The sequence below is a fragment of the Bos taurus genome, chromosome 29 (assembly GCF_002263795.3).
Source record: "Bos taurus isolate L1 Dominette 01449 registration number 42190680 breed Hereford chromosome 29, ARS-UCD2.0, whole genome shotgun sequence".
Lineage (NCBI taxonomy): Eukaryota > Metazoa > Chordata > Mammalia > Artiodactyla > Bovidae > Bos > Bos taurus.
In genome coordinates, this window is record NC_037356.1 from 36,684,350 (window position 1) to 36,700,527 (window position 16,178).

The 16,178-nt window shown below is 50.7% G+C and overlaps 1 long non-coding RNA gene across 2 annotated transcripts; it reads right to left on the minus strand.

Moving 5' to 3' along the window:
- Positions 1-266: 266 nt before the first annotated feature.
- On the minus strand, positions 267-6,774 carry LOC132344198 (uncharacterized). Of its 2 annotated transcripts, XR_009493352.1 has the most exons (4): positions 5,848-6,774; positions 5,613-5,764; positions 4,824-4,935; positions 267-723 (listed from the first exon to the last, which is right to left on the minus strand). It is a non-coding gene; the product is annotated as an uncharacterized lncRNA (long non-coding RNA). The 2 variants fall into 2 exon arrangements; XR_009493351.1 differs by having other exon boundaries at positions 5,613-6,774.
- Between the last annotated feature and the right edge of the window lie 9,404 nt (positions 6,775-16,178).

Here is a 16,178-nt window from a genome sequence, read left to right on the forward strand (position 1 = left end):
CGGACTCTAGGAGCAGCGAGGGCAGCACCTGTCAACCCTGCTGGGGGCATCCTGTCCCCTTTCCACAGCCAAGGAGACTGGCTCTAAGGCAGAGCGGGTGCCTTGCTCGAGGCCACACGGCTGGTACTTGGGGAGGGATGGGACTGCATGTTGCCTGGTTACAAGGTCCGTGCTCTGCTCTGCGGGCCCCTCTTGCCCTCCCCTCGTCTGACACCCGCTCACGGTTAGGTGGACCTGCCTGCATCTTGCTTTGGGAGCTGGTGGCACTCACTAAAATGGGCATGGAGGGGCTGCCAAGGAGCACACACACGACTTAGGAGGCCCTGGGTCCTGTCTGGTCCCTCCGTCTGCCCTCGGTCAGCCATGAGGGCTTCCCCGTGTGTGAGGAGGCTGCAGGGCAGAGGAGTGGTGTTGAGAGGGGATGCTCCCCGAGTGTGCATGGCCTCTGGGGTGTGCGGGCCTGGGAGTCAGAGCCCTGCCCCTCCGTTTGCTTCTCTCTAACCCTGTGGGCCTCGGAATGGCATCAGGCAGACCCCACCCCATGGCCCAGCCTTGCCAGGGGTCTGCGTGCAGCTCTGAGCAGCGGAAGGCATTGACAGCCACGCTCCCCTCCTGTCCCCACGAAACCCATCGCTGTTGTTTCTCGGTCTTTATTTACATCCCACCGACGAGCACCGTTTCCTGGTGTTGGACCCAGAGCACACAGTGAGATTCAGTAGAATCCTACAAAAAAGAAGAAGGAAAGAAAGAAAGGAAAGGAATACATGAAGGAAGGAGGGAAGGAAGGAAGAAAGGAAAAGAGGAAGGAAGGAAGAGAGAGACGACAGATACTGTTGGGTGGCCTGGACTCTGGACCATGACCCTGGTCCTTCCCAGGGTCACCCACCCCCTTCCTACCCCCTTCCCACCCCCGATTTGTACAAAGGGCTGTGGGACCCTAGCCATCCCCCTGCATTTTGCAGAATTGGTGAGGAGCAGGGCTGTTTTCATGGTCTCCGTCTGGCTGTGTGCTGGCGGGGATGGCAGTGGGGTTTGGTCCCAGGGCTTTATTTGTTTTGGTGAAGCTGCAGGCTGTGACAGAGGCCTGCAGGGCTGCCTTCCTTTTCTGGGAGTTTGGTGGGAAGCACCGATGTAATAATCCTGATTTATGACTTCAGCCAACCCCCAAGCCCTGCTCCAGTCCCTGACAGAAGTAATTCTCCCTTGGACAGAAATGGGTGGGAAAAGTGCCAGTTTGTGTCTGTACTGTACATTCTTCTCCTCGACAGGATGGGGCTCCAGGAATAGTTCACCTTCATAATTTTGGCCACAGTCGGGGGTTTGTGAAGCTGTCTAAATCCAGTTTATCAGCAGGAATAAATGCCCTCAGACTTAAAAAGTGGGAAGCAGAACTTGGCTCCATGGGGTTGATGATTTACAGAGGACCGAGGAGATGGGAATGGCTGAGGTGGAGGGGGACAAGGTCTGTGGGGCTCCGCTCACAGCCTAGAGAAGCAGCGGCATGTCCTATGATAGGAGGCCAGGCTCCGAGATGTGTTTCCTCCCAGGAAGGATACAGCGTCTGGCATCCATCACGTGGTGGGGACAGAGCAGCCCTGTAGGGTCACAGCTGCCTTTGGGGTGCTGGGGAGGTGTGGATGTGCCTTGAGGTGCCTTTGGGGTACAGGGCTGAGTCTGCAAGAGCCGTGGCCTTGAGGCTGTACATCCTGTCCCTTGGCTGCCCACAGGCCCTGCCGGGCCTAAGTCCCCTTGTCCTTCATCCTCCTGCAGCTCCTGAAACCTATTCTCTCCAAAAAGTCCCTCAGATTGACATCCCTGTGTGGGCCGTCCTCTGCCTCCACAAGGGCCACTCCAGGACCCTATGGGGCCGGTCAAGTCAATGGCTTTCCTACTGGTACATTTTTTTAAATTTAAAAAATTTTTATTCTTGGCTGTGCGAGGTCTTGGTTGCCGTGTGTGGGCTTTCCCGAGTTGCGGCAAGCAGTGGCTCCTCTGTGTTGTATCACGAGAGCTTCTTTCTCACTGCAGTGTCTTCTCTTGTGCACCACAGGCTTTAGGGCGAGCAGGCTCGGTAGTTGTGATGGACGACAGGATTAGTTGCTCCGAAGCATGTGGGATCTTCCCAGACCATGGATCGAACCTGTGATCCCCCTGCATTGGCAGGCAGGTTCTTTATGTGTGGTTCTACCAGGGAGGTCCCCAACTTGTACATTTTGCCTTGTGTCCTGTGTCTGTGACAGCCTCGACGTCACCTCCATCTTCCTGTTAGGTAGAATCTCAAAGGATGAGCGGTGTGCTTAGGACCATAGGATCTGAAGGCAGGCTGCCTGGGCTGGTGCCTCAGCTCTGCTACTTAACAGATGTGTGATTTGGGTGAGTTTTCCCCCATGCCTCAGTTTTCTCATCTATAATATGCAATTAAACTCATTATCGGAAGAATTAGATAGAACCATAACTTAGCTCAGTATCTAGCATGTGGTTATCATTCGTTATAAAACCTCATCAGAAAGATTGGTGATGGTAAGAGGGGAGGATGGTGATGATGGTAAGGATGATGGTGAGGATGGTGAGGATGTGGGGAGGATGGTGTGGATGGTAAGGATGATGATAAAACAAACACAGCTTTACAGAAATATACTGTGAACTAAAAATACTGTGAACAAATGACTGCTTTAAACTGAAAACCTTTCTGCGTCTTCTGTAACTAAGCTATCTTTTGCTTTTTTCTTTTGTGGTTTTTTTTGGTAATCGGCACTGCAGCCTCCTCTCAGCTCCTCCCTGGGCCCAGCGCAGTGAAAAGAGTATGAGCTCTGGAGTCACACAGGCCTCGGACAGAACTGTGGTCATGCACAGATCACTTAATCCTTTTGAGCCTCAGTTTTCTCATCTGTGAAACGAGAGCAGCGATGGTGACTTCACACGGGTGGAGGTGACTCATACAGCTGACGACAGGAGAGCACGGTGAGCGCCCACGTGCTAGTTTCCTCGTCCCTCTCTTGCTCCATACGGTCCAGGCTCCATCTACCCAAATCTTCTTTCTCTTCTAGGATCTGTTTGAGACCTGCCTGCTCCATAAATTCTCCCTCAGATAAGTGGACAAATTCCCCGTCCTTAATACTTTCACAGCCTCAGGTCACCGAGTTGGAGATGCCAGGTCACTTTGACCTTCTGGGCTGGAATACCATTGCTTTGGGTTTTGTATTTCTGAGGCTGATTCCGCTGGACTCAGAGAATTTGCCCAGAAAATGTAGATGGGACTTGCTTCCCAGATAGAAGGAAGATTCTTTGAAGGTGGTTTTCTGTCTCACCTGCATTTGTGGATCTTGCTCCTCACACAAAGCCTGGTGAAGAGAGGACCCAAGTCCATGATTACTGAGTGAAGGAAGGAACGCGGGATGGCCAGAGGGGTGGGGAGATCCTCTACAGTTCAGAGAGTTCCCCCTTGCAGCTGGGGTACGCTCTAACCGGCACCAGCCCTATAGTTATGTTGTAGGGGCTCAGACCTCCAGAGTGTAGCCTGTAAGCAAGGGGGATGAAACCCAAAGCTTTCTGATTAGCTTGTTCTGTTTGGATTGGCAGCAGGTTTCCGCTTGGAAATGGAGCCTCGGAAGTGAGTATCAGAGTCATTCCATACGAGAGGAAGGCTTGTTGGCTCAGCCTCCAGCTTTGATGTAGAGCATATGGGCCTGGGGGTGCAACCTCAGACATTCGGGGAAGTGCACAGAGGGACTGCTTGCATTCAGAACTTCCCAGGTGCTTCTTGGGTCATTGCCATTGGCCAGGCATTCTAGCTCATCCAGTATGGCTGCAGTCTGGAATAGCAGACTGGGCTCTGTTGCTAGCCAGCTGTGTGATCTTAGGCCAGTCGCTTTACCTCTCTGGGCTTTAGTTTAGATCCCTTCTCACCGTTCTAGGATATTTTCTGTTAGTCTGTAGCTTTTGTTACATCCTGGCCAGGAAGCATTGATATTCCTGATGTATGCAGAAGAGCTGGGGGGAGCAGGCAGAGAAACTAAGAAACGGAGATGTAAAAATGCACCCTGAAACAGAACCCAAGGCTTCTTTCCCTGGTCCTTGGCACTGTCACTACTTCCTCCTCTTCTTCTCCCTATCCTCTACTGGCCCCCGAAGACGAGCCTCATGGGAGAGGAGCACAGGTGTACAGGACGCCAGGGACATCCCTTAACCTGCAAGCCTTGGCATTCTCATCTGCGTGGAGACACTGCTCCCACCTCCTTACTCGGGGGCGGTGAGGATGGAGAAAAGTCAAATGTGTGCTAAGCCTTGGAAAGTGTCAAACCCAGAAGAACATGGGGAGCTGCGATTATGGCATAGAGCCGGCCCTGCTGGGATAAGCAGGGCGAACATCACTGTATCAGGTGGCCCTTTCTTCCTTGAAGACGCTTCAGTGCAATGATGCTTCTACTGCTGTTGGTTGACAGCCTGCCTGTTTGGCTTTCTCTGCAATGGCACCCCACTCCAGTACTGTTGCCCGGAAAATCCCATGGATGGAGGAGCCTGGTAGGCTGCAGCCCACGGGGTCCCTAAGAGTTGGACACAACTGAGCGACTTCACTTTCACTTCCACTTTCACGCATTGGAGAAGGAGATGGCAACCCAATCCAGTGTTCTTGCCTGGAGAATCCCATGGACGGAGAAACCTGGTGGGCTGCAGTCCGTGGGGTCGCAAAGTCAGACACGACTGAAGCGACTTAGCAGCAGTAGTCCCTTTGAAACAGAAACACTGCTGTCTGAATCTTAATTCCTTTTCACGTTTTTCTCCGACCAGAGCAGAAAGATCAAGTTCTGTATGATCTGGCTCACCCTGCTTATCAGGTGTGACAGCATCTTCAGGTCTTAGAAGGAGAAGACTTTTCTCGCAATCCCTGAAGCAGATGCCAGGGACTAGGGTCAGGATGATCCCGTCTTTCATGACCTGGACAGAGTGGGATGTTCAGAGGAAAGGGCATTAGTCCTGCTTTTTGGTTTTCATCACATGTTAGTTGAGATAGCACAATCCAAGCCAGCTCTGTACTGAAAAGGGAGCTTGGACTTGAGAGTAACATCTTGCCTGAAGCCATCAGTTGGGTTAGTTTCAAAGATGAAGGGACCAGGACTCATCTCTGGACGAGTTCTAGCATTTTTCCTAGAATATGACATGGCTTCTTTCCTTCTTCCTTCACTCCCTTGCCATCCCTCCCCATCCTTCCCTTCACCTTTGGCCTTCTGCTTACTTTGCCAGAGCCCACTTGCTGTAGCTCTCAGGGTGGAAAATTTTCTGAGTGTCTGGGGCAGGCAGGCTGCTGGGCAGGGTTGAGTGCCTTCTAAGCAGTTGGGGTATATTCTCAGGAGGTTACTTCACCAGGGAGCACCCAGAGCACCACTTACTACACTGGCTTCTTCCCAGAAATCCCGGAGATATAGCTTGTGGAGACCCCATACACAAGGCTGGGGGGTCCCAGATGCCTGCTGTGAACTAACTGGATTCCATTGTGGCAGCTGCCCCCTGCGCCACCACCCCACCCCCCCTCCGCTGACACAGACTGAACCCCCACAGCACCAAGGCCAAGACCTTCTCCCCGCACCCACCAGTCCCCACCCCTGCCCTCTCACCTCTCTTGGGGGCATTCCATCCACTTGCAGTATCTCCAGAGTTGCCCGAATAGCGCTGGCCCACGTCCCAGCATCCCTGTCAGCCCAGATCCACACTGCCTTGGGAGGGGTGTACACTCCGGGCAGGTTTCACCTTCTGGCAACAGCTGACTCTGTTTATTCAGATGAGAACAATTTTCTCCCCCTTGCACTTTCAACAAGTTCGACCTCAAGCCTCCCCCACCCCCTACCCTACCTTACTCTGCTGCCAGAAACAACACAAGGCAGAAGGAGAAGGTGCAGGGCGGGGGCACCATCTGCTCTAACCGAGCTGTCAGCTGAGCCCCACCTTCCTAGATCTGGGGTGTCTCAGGCCCCAAATGGGCCTGTGTACAGCTAATGGGGAAGGGAGCTGTTTTATTTCCTAATCACTCTTAGAGATAACTGCTCAGCGCATGTGGGAGAGGCCTCCCCAGGAGACGCTGACTGGCAACCCCATCCCTGTTCTTCCTCCAGGGCTGGGCAGGAGCCAGTTCAGCAGGGAACGATCACTAGGGGGCGGGGCCGGGGAGCCTCAGGCTGGCCTCAGTGCCCTGTCCTTGATGGGTGATGAGTCACAATGGACAGGTCAGGATGCCAAGTCCAGGCCCAGCCCGACTCGAGTCTGCAGCCTCCACTGGGCACGGTTACCTCTTCACTCCCAGCCAGTAACTCCCCTGAGAGGGGCTATGGGCTCAGAGTCCCTCCCCATAGAGGAGAAGTTGGGAGAGTCACTTTCTCTGACCTTCTAGAGTTTCATGTAAGAAGACAAGTGTGTGCTGGTTGATGTTCTGATTGGACTGGGCCATCTGTAGTGTTGAGGACACCTGGGTGCAGGGCCGGGAAGCTGGGCTCATTCCATCCTGTGGATGGAACATGATGTGACAGCTGGGATCTGGTCAAGTATGGGAGGCCGAAGGGCAGGGTGGTGAGCAGGTTCCTTCAGGTGTGCAGGCAGCCCGAGCCGACCTCACTGTCATCTGAGAACAGTTTCTTCTCCCCAGCTTGGTGTTCAAGCCTCTCAGCTCTCTCCCAGCTTGCCTTCCCAATCTTGAGCCCTTCTTGTCCTGCAACAGCCCTCCCCCAGATTCATCGCTCCACGAACGTTACCAGGACTTCAGGACCCCTTTGCTACCCTTGTTCCTTCTGCCTCCACTGTCCCTTCCTCTTGTCCCAACCACACCCGTGGATGAGACCTCGATTATACATTTCTTCCCTGATTCCTTGTGTATCTCTCTGAGGCCTTTCCCATTCCCTCTGGAGCATTTTTATCCCTCTCTCATAGCACTAGGAATAGATCTTCCAATTGTTGTGAAGGGTGCTGCCTCTCTCACTGGACTGAGCTTCATGAAAGATTTCCTATTTCTTCACGGCCATGTTTGCACATGGACTGGCTCATCAGCAGGTGTGAGATAATGGCCTGTAGGGATGAACCATCCTACAGCGTTTATTACCATAAATTTGCATATAGCACGTAGCACATTTACACAGAGTTCCTGCTCTCCATGCCTCTTCATCTTTTTTTCTTTTTTTAACTTGAGGATAATTGCTTTACAATGTGTTGGTTTCTGCCGTACAAGGTTACAAATCAGCCATAATTATGCATATATCACCTCCCTCTTGAACCTCCCTCCTCTCCGCTCATCCCTCCCCTCCCCTCATCCCTCCCCTCCTAGTCTTCAGCAGAGAGATCGGGGAGGGGGAGCGGGAAAGTGGCAAATAAAGAAATGAAAGGGCTCCAGGGCTCCAAGTTAGGGTGAGAAATGTGGAATGTCAGGGCTGGAAGAGCTGTTAAAAATAATGTAGCCTCATCTCTTTGTTTATTGTACTATAGTTGACTTACAATGTTGTGTTATTTCTTCTGTACAGCAAAGTGATTCAGTTATACATATGTATACATTCCTTTTTATATTCTTTTCCATTTTGCTTTATGGCAGTATTTTTTTTAATCTATCAGATGGATTTATTATGGGCTGATACGATTGCTTGATAACCTTTATGGACCTTTCTTGAATGTTTTTTCTGCATGTTGCTATGGTCGTTATTAAATGCTAATAAAATAGTAGCAGTTATTAATGTTAATAAAATAACATTAATGTTATTAAAAATGTTATAGAATAAATGTTAATGAAAAGAAGTAAAGGGTTATTACTCTTGACAGTGTGAATATTGGCATAATCTCTCTTTTTTGCTCGGACAGGATATAGAATGTAGTTCCCCATGCTCTACAAGTAGGACCTTGCTGTTTATACATTCTCCATATACTAGCTTGCATCTGCCAACCCCAAGCTCCTAGATCTCTGATTTTCTAGACTAAGAGACAGAGGTTCCTAGAGATGACTTGTTGACCATCATATAAGCAGTTAACTACACAATGAGATCGGCTCACTGTGGTCACTTTGTCTGGTGGTTGCTGGAGAAGACTGTCCACCGGTGCTCCCAGGGTTTTCAGTGTTTGCCTGGATTCCCCCGTGTGTCCTTGTCAGTCTCACTCGCTGCATTCTTGTCTGAAAATCCTGGGAAGCCTGCTGTAGACCACTCTATGCCCAGTCCTGGGTGGGGGAGCCAACTTCAATTCAAAATACCACTTGCGCTGGAACCCCAGGTCCTTAGCACCTTCCATCAGGACTGCTGGCTTCCTAGCTCTGCCTAACTCTGGGGTATGACCTCGCAATGGGTTTTAGATTGTATTTGATCAGGGAAGAAAAAGAAAATTGAAATTAAAACTAAATGAGAGCAGCACACAGAAACACGGGGAGAGGAGTTCTGCGAGCTGGGAGCCTGGGCTCTTAAAGGGGAAAAATGTTTTTCCCGTGAGAAAATCGTGTGCCGACTTCCAAGGAGCTTCCTGTAGGGGCAGGAACTCCCATGTCCCCAGACTTTCTCCACTAAGAAAAGGAGAAGGTTCTGGATTTCAGCTTTCTCCAGATGTTGGGCTGATGGAGTTGGGCTCAGGCTCAGGGCTGGTGAATGAGGTATCCCATTAGGAACCAGTTAGGGTGAAGGGGAGAGATGCAAATACCCCCTTCTCCCCAACTCAGCCACCTTTTGTGAGCTGCATTCTCAAGCTCTGTGAAGAAGTGATTTCTGTCTTCTCCCTGTTCAGGCCTCTTTGGAGAAAATCAGACAAACGGGGTCAGAGGAGGGCAGCCCAGACAGTTGGGTGTCCCAGCTGGGGAAGTGCCCACAGAGCTGGGCACCAGTCTGACAGGCACCCTCATCCAGGTGGGCCTGGGCCAGCCCAGATTTTCTCTCATCTGCTGTAAGGTGGTGGGGGTAAACAGGCAGCCTGGGGGATCCCTGGGTGCTGTCCCAGACTCTGCTTTCTCCCTTTCCATGAAAATGTTTGTCGTACATACTTTGAGAGACTTGGAACATACTTTGAAGAGACTATAAAATCCAAAGAAAGTCTTTTATCTGCCAGTCAGGGACTTACTCGGAGGGTCCCAGCCTTAGGGGTCAGAGCTGGCCAGAGGCCCAAAAGCGATCTCCCCTGAATCTCAGATGTGAGCTGTGCCTTCCATGCAGGGGCCGAGGTTTGGACCTGCCGTGTCCCCACATGGCTTTCGGCTGCAGGGCAGGGACTCCTGTTGCCAGGAGGAACTTGCTTCCACAACCTGGCTGGCTTGGCATGCTGGCCCTGTCCAAGAAGCCATGGGCTGTGGACAACAGGAATAGTCAGATGTTGTGGTGTGGGCCTGTTTAATCAGAAGCATCGTTGGTGAGAAGAGTTTTCAAAGTTTCTCCATCGCACACGTCCACCTTGGATTTTGTCTCACTCTGCCCTCAGTTTCTCAGGGTCACTAGCATTTGTTCCCCATCTCTGTGCTCAGAAAAGAAACTCTCAGTTCTATTAGCTATATGAAGTGGGGCAGGGTTTCCTAGATACCTGGCGCTCAGGTCAGGAGAAGGGATAGAGAAGGAGGTCTTGAGCCTCGTGTTACTTTGTGTCTTCAGACAGACATTGAAGAAACTATCAGGTCCCGATTTTCCAATTACTGTGACACACAAACACTCTTCTTAATCTTTTTTTTTTTTTTTTTGGACTGTGTATTTACTTTTGGCCCTGGATCCTTTGCCTGGATTTCTTTCCATTGGCTATGGAAACCAAAGCACAGGGAAGTTAGTGATATTATTTCCAAAGCCTGCCATAGACTTGTTTTCTGATCTTAGGTATAGCTGAGAGAGTCCATCTCTTAAACCCTCTTTTGTTACCTGAGGGGAATCAGATTGGCTACTTTTTCTAAGATCTCTGCATATGAGGCAGAGAAGCAAGTGGGCTAGATTCTGCAGGGCTTCAAAAGGCCAAACTGAGAACAAGAAGACTCAGCTGGGTCCAGAGTTGGCGAGGGCGATGAGCTGTTAGGCGTCATTGGAACCAGGCTAACTGGAGTTCCTGGAAATTTTCCTGAGGGCATCGTGTCCCCAAATTCCACCTTTTGCCTCATCGGAGAGGGTCTGGCTTGGCAGAACAATTTTCCAGAAGTGAAATTCCCTCTTCCTTTTTACCCCTCTCTCCCTTCCATTTAAAGTCTTGTCTCTACTCCACTGATTTCTCCAGGTTTTCCATTTTAGAAACAAGGGCCTATTAAGAATAAGAAAACAAAACATCTGCTGGTTGTCATGTGTGCTTCCAGAAACAGTGCTCAACTACTATTTAAGACCCCAAAGTCAGAATTTCCAAAGAAGCATCTGAAATGGGCTCTAGGAGAGAGGTGGCCTCTTGACTCCACACAGGGACCTTGTGTTCCTTGGGAGGTTGGGCCGTGCCTTCCTCTGTATTCCTCTGACTAGCCTGCAGTGCATCAGCCCCAGAGGATGCAGAGAAAGATTTGTCCCTTAACTGACCAGAGATGAGCCACCGCCGCTGACTGCAAGAGACTCAGCGATCTGGTGTGGCCCAGAAGTCAAGAGCAAGCGCTGTGCAGCCAGGCCCCCCTCTACTGTGTGACCTCACTGTGTGACCTTGGGCAAGTTTTTAATGTCTCCAGGCCTTGAAATCTTCATGAATGAGTGGGATGATAGGATCTGCCTTAGAAGGTTGCTGTAATGATTCAGTAACATCGAGGAGATGCTTAGCAGAGTCCTGGCCCAGAGTGAGCACTCGCTACATGGTCACTGTCAGCAGATGTAAATTTGCCTACACGAGGCTCCTTTCTTGGCGTACAATCTCTAATGTGACGGAGGAGGGCTGGCTTTCTCCTCTGTGTCAGCCCCTAGGCGGTGAACTTCTTATCCCTTTCAGTGCATTTCCAGTGTCTAAATCCACAACTCCTGGGCCCTAGGAGATGCTCTCTGTTTGATGAATAAATTAATAAATGGACTCATTCATTAGGTGCAGATGGACACAACTCACAGGGTGAATGTCTAACTGCTTCTTTGGAGAGGGGAGGATAATGCGACCTGCCAAGACCCTCAGCACTGACTTGCTTAGAGCCTCAGCAGCTGCAGACAGTGCTGAAGACAAGAACTCACCGGGAATTGTGGGCTTGGGAAGTCTTGTGGTTTCCATTCTGCCCTTAACCTAGGAAGGCCCTTTCCCTGCAGTGAAGACACTCCTAGGGCTTCACTCCGTACCAATCTTGGGGGTCACCATTCATATCCAAGTCCCTGTGGATGGTGCCATGAGAGCCGTGCCCTGCCTGGCTGAGTGGCCATTTGTGGCCACCCAGGACTCTCCTAGCGTTGAGAACCTAGATTCCTTGATGCTAGGACTCACCTTCCAAAGGATGATTCACTTTCAATGACCTGGAAGAAACGAGGGAGGTGGAAAGAATAAGGGCAATTGTAATATCTCTCTAGAGACAGGACTACAGGACTGTAGCGGTGGGCTGGGGGAGAGATGATGAAGGCTCTGTCCTGGGGCAGGCTCTGTGTCCGGTGTCACAGGACCTGACCAAGGTCATCTCTTTTCAGCCCCATGGTGAAAGCATTTCCATCATGGAAAGCAGCACATGATAGCCAGTTGTTACCTATGCAGAGTACACCCCTGATTTCGGCTGAAGGCCAAGGACATCCGCAAACGCAGGGCAGAGGATGGTGCATAGGAGGGTGGAAGGAAGTGGGGGGGTGCTGTCAGGAGCCTAGGCAAGCACCAGCTCCTCCTGGGACTCACCTTGACAGATGGGGGTTGCCTTGGCAACTAGACTTTTCCAGGAAGCAAGGAAGTGGAGAAAAAGGTGGGAGTGAAATTGACCAGAATTCTCAAAGAAGAAATTCAGGCTAGGCTTTACTGGGCTGGAGGAGGGATTGAGAAAAAGTAACTGGTTCCCTTGTTAGCTGGCTTCCAGAGGAGGGGGTGAGCTTGTTACTTACATGGGGTGAGGATAGGGGTGGGTCCGGGGTGGGTCCAGGGTGGGGTTGAAGGGGTGGGTTAGGCGGATTGCCCACCCCTTTGTGGTGCTGGGAGCAGAGGGCAAGCCCAGTATGCTGCTTTTGCTCTGGATACCCAGTTTTTTTTTGTTCTAGGCTCTTCGGAAGTGGCAGTTGGAGGTTTTATTTTGTCTTTGTACCTTTCAGGTCAGAATTTGCCCCAGCTGCACATGTGGGTTTATTCTTAGTCGCCTGTAGCCTCTCTGTATTTCGTTGCTGGAGGAGAGGTGTGTCCAGGTGCCAGTATCACAGCAGAGGGGCCCAGGTCCCAGTCTGTCTCAGGAGCAGTTTGTGCTGTGCTCCCACTCCCGCCGCCTGGGGGTCCGCACGAATGTCCCACGCTCTGTGTCCGTCCTGCCTGGTGCCGCAGCCACACACTTCACCCTACAGGTGCGGGGAGCACCTCCCAACAGGTGAGACCCACATAATCGTTTCAATTTCACTTGGCTGTGTCTGTGGACGCACCAAAAAGAAAGGAAAAGCCCTAATATGGATGGAGGGTTTGGGTAACCTCTGGACTGTATGCTTTATGTATATTTAAGTCTAAGAGCCCTGAGAATCAAGCACTATGGTTCTATCCCCATGGTCGTAAAGAGGCCCTGAGACACAGGGATACCACCCCCACCACCTCACCCCGGAAGTGACACCCATGATGCCGGCACAGTCCCCGTTTTTAACTGCTGTGCCAGATACTTGGTCAGGATTGAACACATACTGGGGAGAGAGGCAGACCCAGTGTAACCTGTGCTGTCTCTGATTGGCCTGGCTGTGAGGCTTCGTTTTATTTGGGGAGCTCTGACACCCCCGGCACAGGCAGGCCCACGGTAATGCCCCACCCTGCTCTTGGAGGTTTTAAAAAACACCCACTGGTTCTGTGCTCTGGCCCCCAGATTTTCTGCTTCTCATCTTCTATTTGTTCATCCAGCCGCTCTCTGAAGCCAGCTTATTCCCGTATATGTGTAGGGGTTGTGTGTGTGTGTGTGTGTGTGTGTGTGTGTGTGTGTGTGTAATAACAATAAGAAACCCAGCTCCTAAGCCACATGTTTCATTCTGCTGCTTGTTAACTTTAACAAGGCAGCTGGAGGTTTGGGCTGAGAGCTTGCTTTTCTATTAACCAGAGCTTCTCCTCCCCCTGGATTTCCTGTTTGTAGTTTTGGAGGTAAAGCGTCGTTCCAGACTGACGCACACGCGGGTGGCTCCCAAGACCTGGGCAAAGGGAGCCTCACTCTGGGCCAACCTTGGTCCCTTAAAATAAGATCCTTTCACATGGGTCGTGGGCCGGAGCTATGCTCAGCACGGGGGACACAGCGAGATGGCACTGATTGGGCCTCCGAGGAGCACAGTCTAGGGGTGGGGGTTAGACCAGCCCCTCCCAGGAGTTGTTATAGCACCAGGTCGGTGCTCCAGAGGTGGTACAGGCTGCGGCCAGAACGCGGAGGAAAGAGTAGATGCGGGATCTGCAGTCTTCATGGAGGAAGTCACATTTGAACTGGCCTTTGAGGGGTAGGCAGGTGGGGTTTTTTTTTTTTTTCATAAGAGGATAATTTCTTTACAGTGTTGTGTTAGTTTCTCCTGTACAACAATGTCAATCAGCTGTACTGTACACATATCCCCTCCCTCGTGAGCCTCCCTCCCCTCCCTCCCACCCCTCTAGGTCATAACAGAGCACCGAGCTGCACTCCCTGTGCTGTACAGCAGCTTCCCACTAGCTGTTCATTTCACACATGGTGGTGCATACGTTGTCAGTGCTACGCTCCCATTCATCCCACCCTCTCCTTCCCTCGCTGTGTCCAGCAGTCTGTTCTCTACATATGGGCAGGTGCTTTTATTTGTTGCTTTAGTTTTGTCTTTTACAAGCAGAGAACAGCCCACTGAGCAAAGGGTCAGAGATGAGCAGTCGTGGAAGCACTGACTCCCCCAGGAAGAGAAGACTGCAGTGCAGGTGAGAGTAGAGGCAAGGTGACAAAGGCCCTGGGAGCCAGGCCGTGGGGACCACATGCGTTCACGTGAGCGGATTGGATTCTTTTTAGGCCAATAACGGCCACTGTGGACTATTATGTGTTGGAGGGACATGAACAGAACTGTTATAGAAAGACACCTGGTGAGTGGTCCCTTGGGTCTGGAGGAGGGGGTCACGTAGGAGGCTGTTGGGATGCACATGAGAAGGAGTAAGTGCAGGGGATAGAGAGGAGGGATTGAGTGCAGGAGACAACTCGGGGGGAGGCCGGGAGATGCTGATAGTCACTCTGAGGTTTTGAACCCTAGGTGATATTGACATTAACAGACAACAGAGATGGGGGGCCAAGGAGGACTTATCATTGTGACCAGTTGGCTGGGCAGTGATTTAGGAAAGTGACCCACTTAGGGCGTGGAGGTATAATTCCCACAGATCATCCATCTATCAAGCTATCCCTTCCGTGATTCCACCCATCTACCCACCCACTTATCCACCTATTTATCCCTTCCTTCCTCCCTCACTTCCTCCCTTCATCCATCCCTCCAAATATCCATCCACCCATCCATCTATCCTATCATCCATCCATCCACCCTCCCATCATCTATCCATCTACCCTCCCATCATCTATCCCTCCCTCCCTCTATCCACCCATCTATCCATCTCTCCATCTCCAGTAAGCATCCCCCCTGAGCCAGGCACACTGTTCCCATCATTATTAAGGCAAAGCAATTAGGGTTACTCCCTCTTCCATACATAACTCTGTCTGAGGTTTTGCTGACTTCCTTCCCCTTCTTTGCTTTGCCTTTGATGTTCATGGTAATCAATCTTCCTGGACTTAAAAGTTTTGGTGGACAGAAAACTTTGGACCATCTTATTTTCCTCCCTCCTCATCCTTAAAAGGACACCTCTGCTCATGTTCCAGACAAGGAGTGAAGATACAATAGTATCATCTCTACCTTAAAATAAACGTTTCCTGCATTTCACAGGAAGAGAGCATTCATCCATGCTGGTGATACTGTCCTTTCCCAGATGCCAGGCCTGTCAAGAAATATGACAAGGGCATCTCATGAAAACAAGGCATATTGTTTTTCTTCGTGTGAAGGAAATTAAAGAAAGGCCATTAACTCAATGGTTTTAAGATTGTGAGATTCTTCCTTTAGGTTTTATACTCCATATGCTTATGTTTTTCTTAAATTTCACTGTGGTGGGTTAAGTGGCATCTCTGCTATGAGCAGAACTTTGGAAAGGATGTGAGGAGAAACAGAAATCGTGATGCTGGAGAGTGCAGCCAGACTGGAGGTGGACCAGCCCCCGCTTCCTCTTGTCCTTCTCGCTCTTGTACCTTCTCTCGCCTCCTTTACAGCATCCCTGGGCCAAGCCACAGGCCCAAGATTACTCCTATCAGCGTGTCTCCTGCTCATTCTCAAGCATCTCTGGGCATCTATGTCTGTGTGTGTGAAGGCCAGCTTTCACATCATTCAAAGAAAGGAATGACGAGGTTCATATCTCTGAAGGCTTTGCTCTCCTCTTGTGACCAGAGAGCATCTCTGGACAGATTGCTCATCACAGCCTTCTACCCAGAAAAGTGACTCTGTCTGAAACGGAACCCGTGGTGTGTCCAGCGCTATGTGACCTGCCACTGTCCACATGGTTTCCATTTTTAACTACACCTCAGTGTTTCTTTTGGAGAAGGCAATGGCAACCCACTCCAGTGTTCTTGCCTGGAGAATCCCAGGGACGGGGGAGCCTGTTGGGCTGCCATCTATGGGGCCACACAGAGTCAGACACTACTGAAGTGACTTAGCAGGAGTAGTGTTTCTTTGAAACGATTATTTATCCTCCCCCAACTTGCCTTGCTCATCTGCTCTCTTTTTATTTCTAAAAAATATTTCTTTGTCTGCACCAGATCTTAGGTGGCACATGTGAACTCTTAGTTACTGCATGTGGGATCTTAGTTCTCTGATCAGGGATCGAACTTACACACCTTGCATTGGGAGCTCAGAGTCTTAGCCATGGGCCCTCCAGGGAAGTTCCCCTGTTTGCTCTCTTATTTGCCCCCTCCTGTTGTCGTTTTTCTTCCACACTTTTCCTCACAGGCTAACATCTCTAGTCTTAACTGAGCTCCCAGGGTGTCTTCATTTAGGTGAAAGTTCTTTATGGATGCTTTTTCCTCCACTTCCTTTTCTGTGGTTTTTCTCTTTTAGGTAATCCTGGCTTTA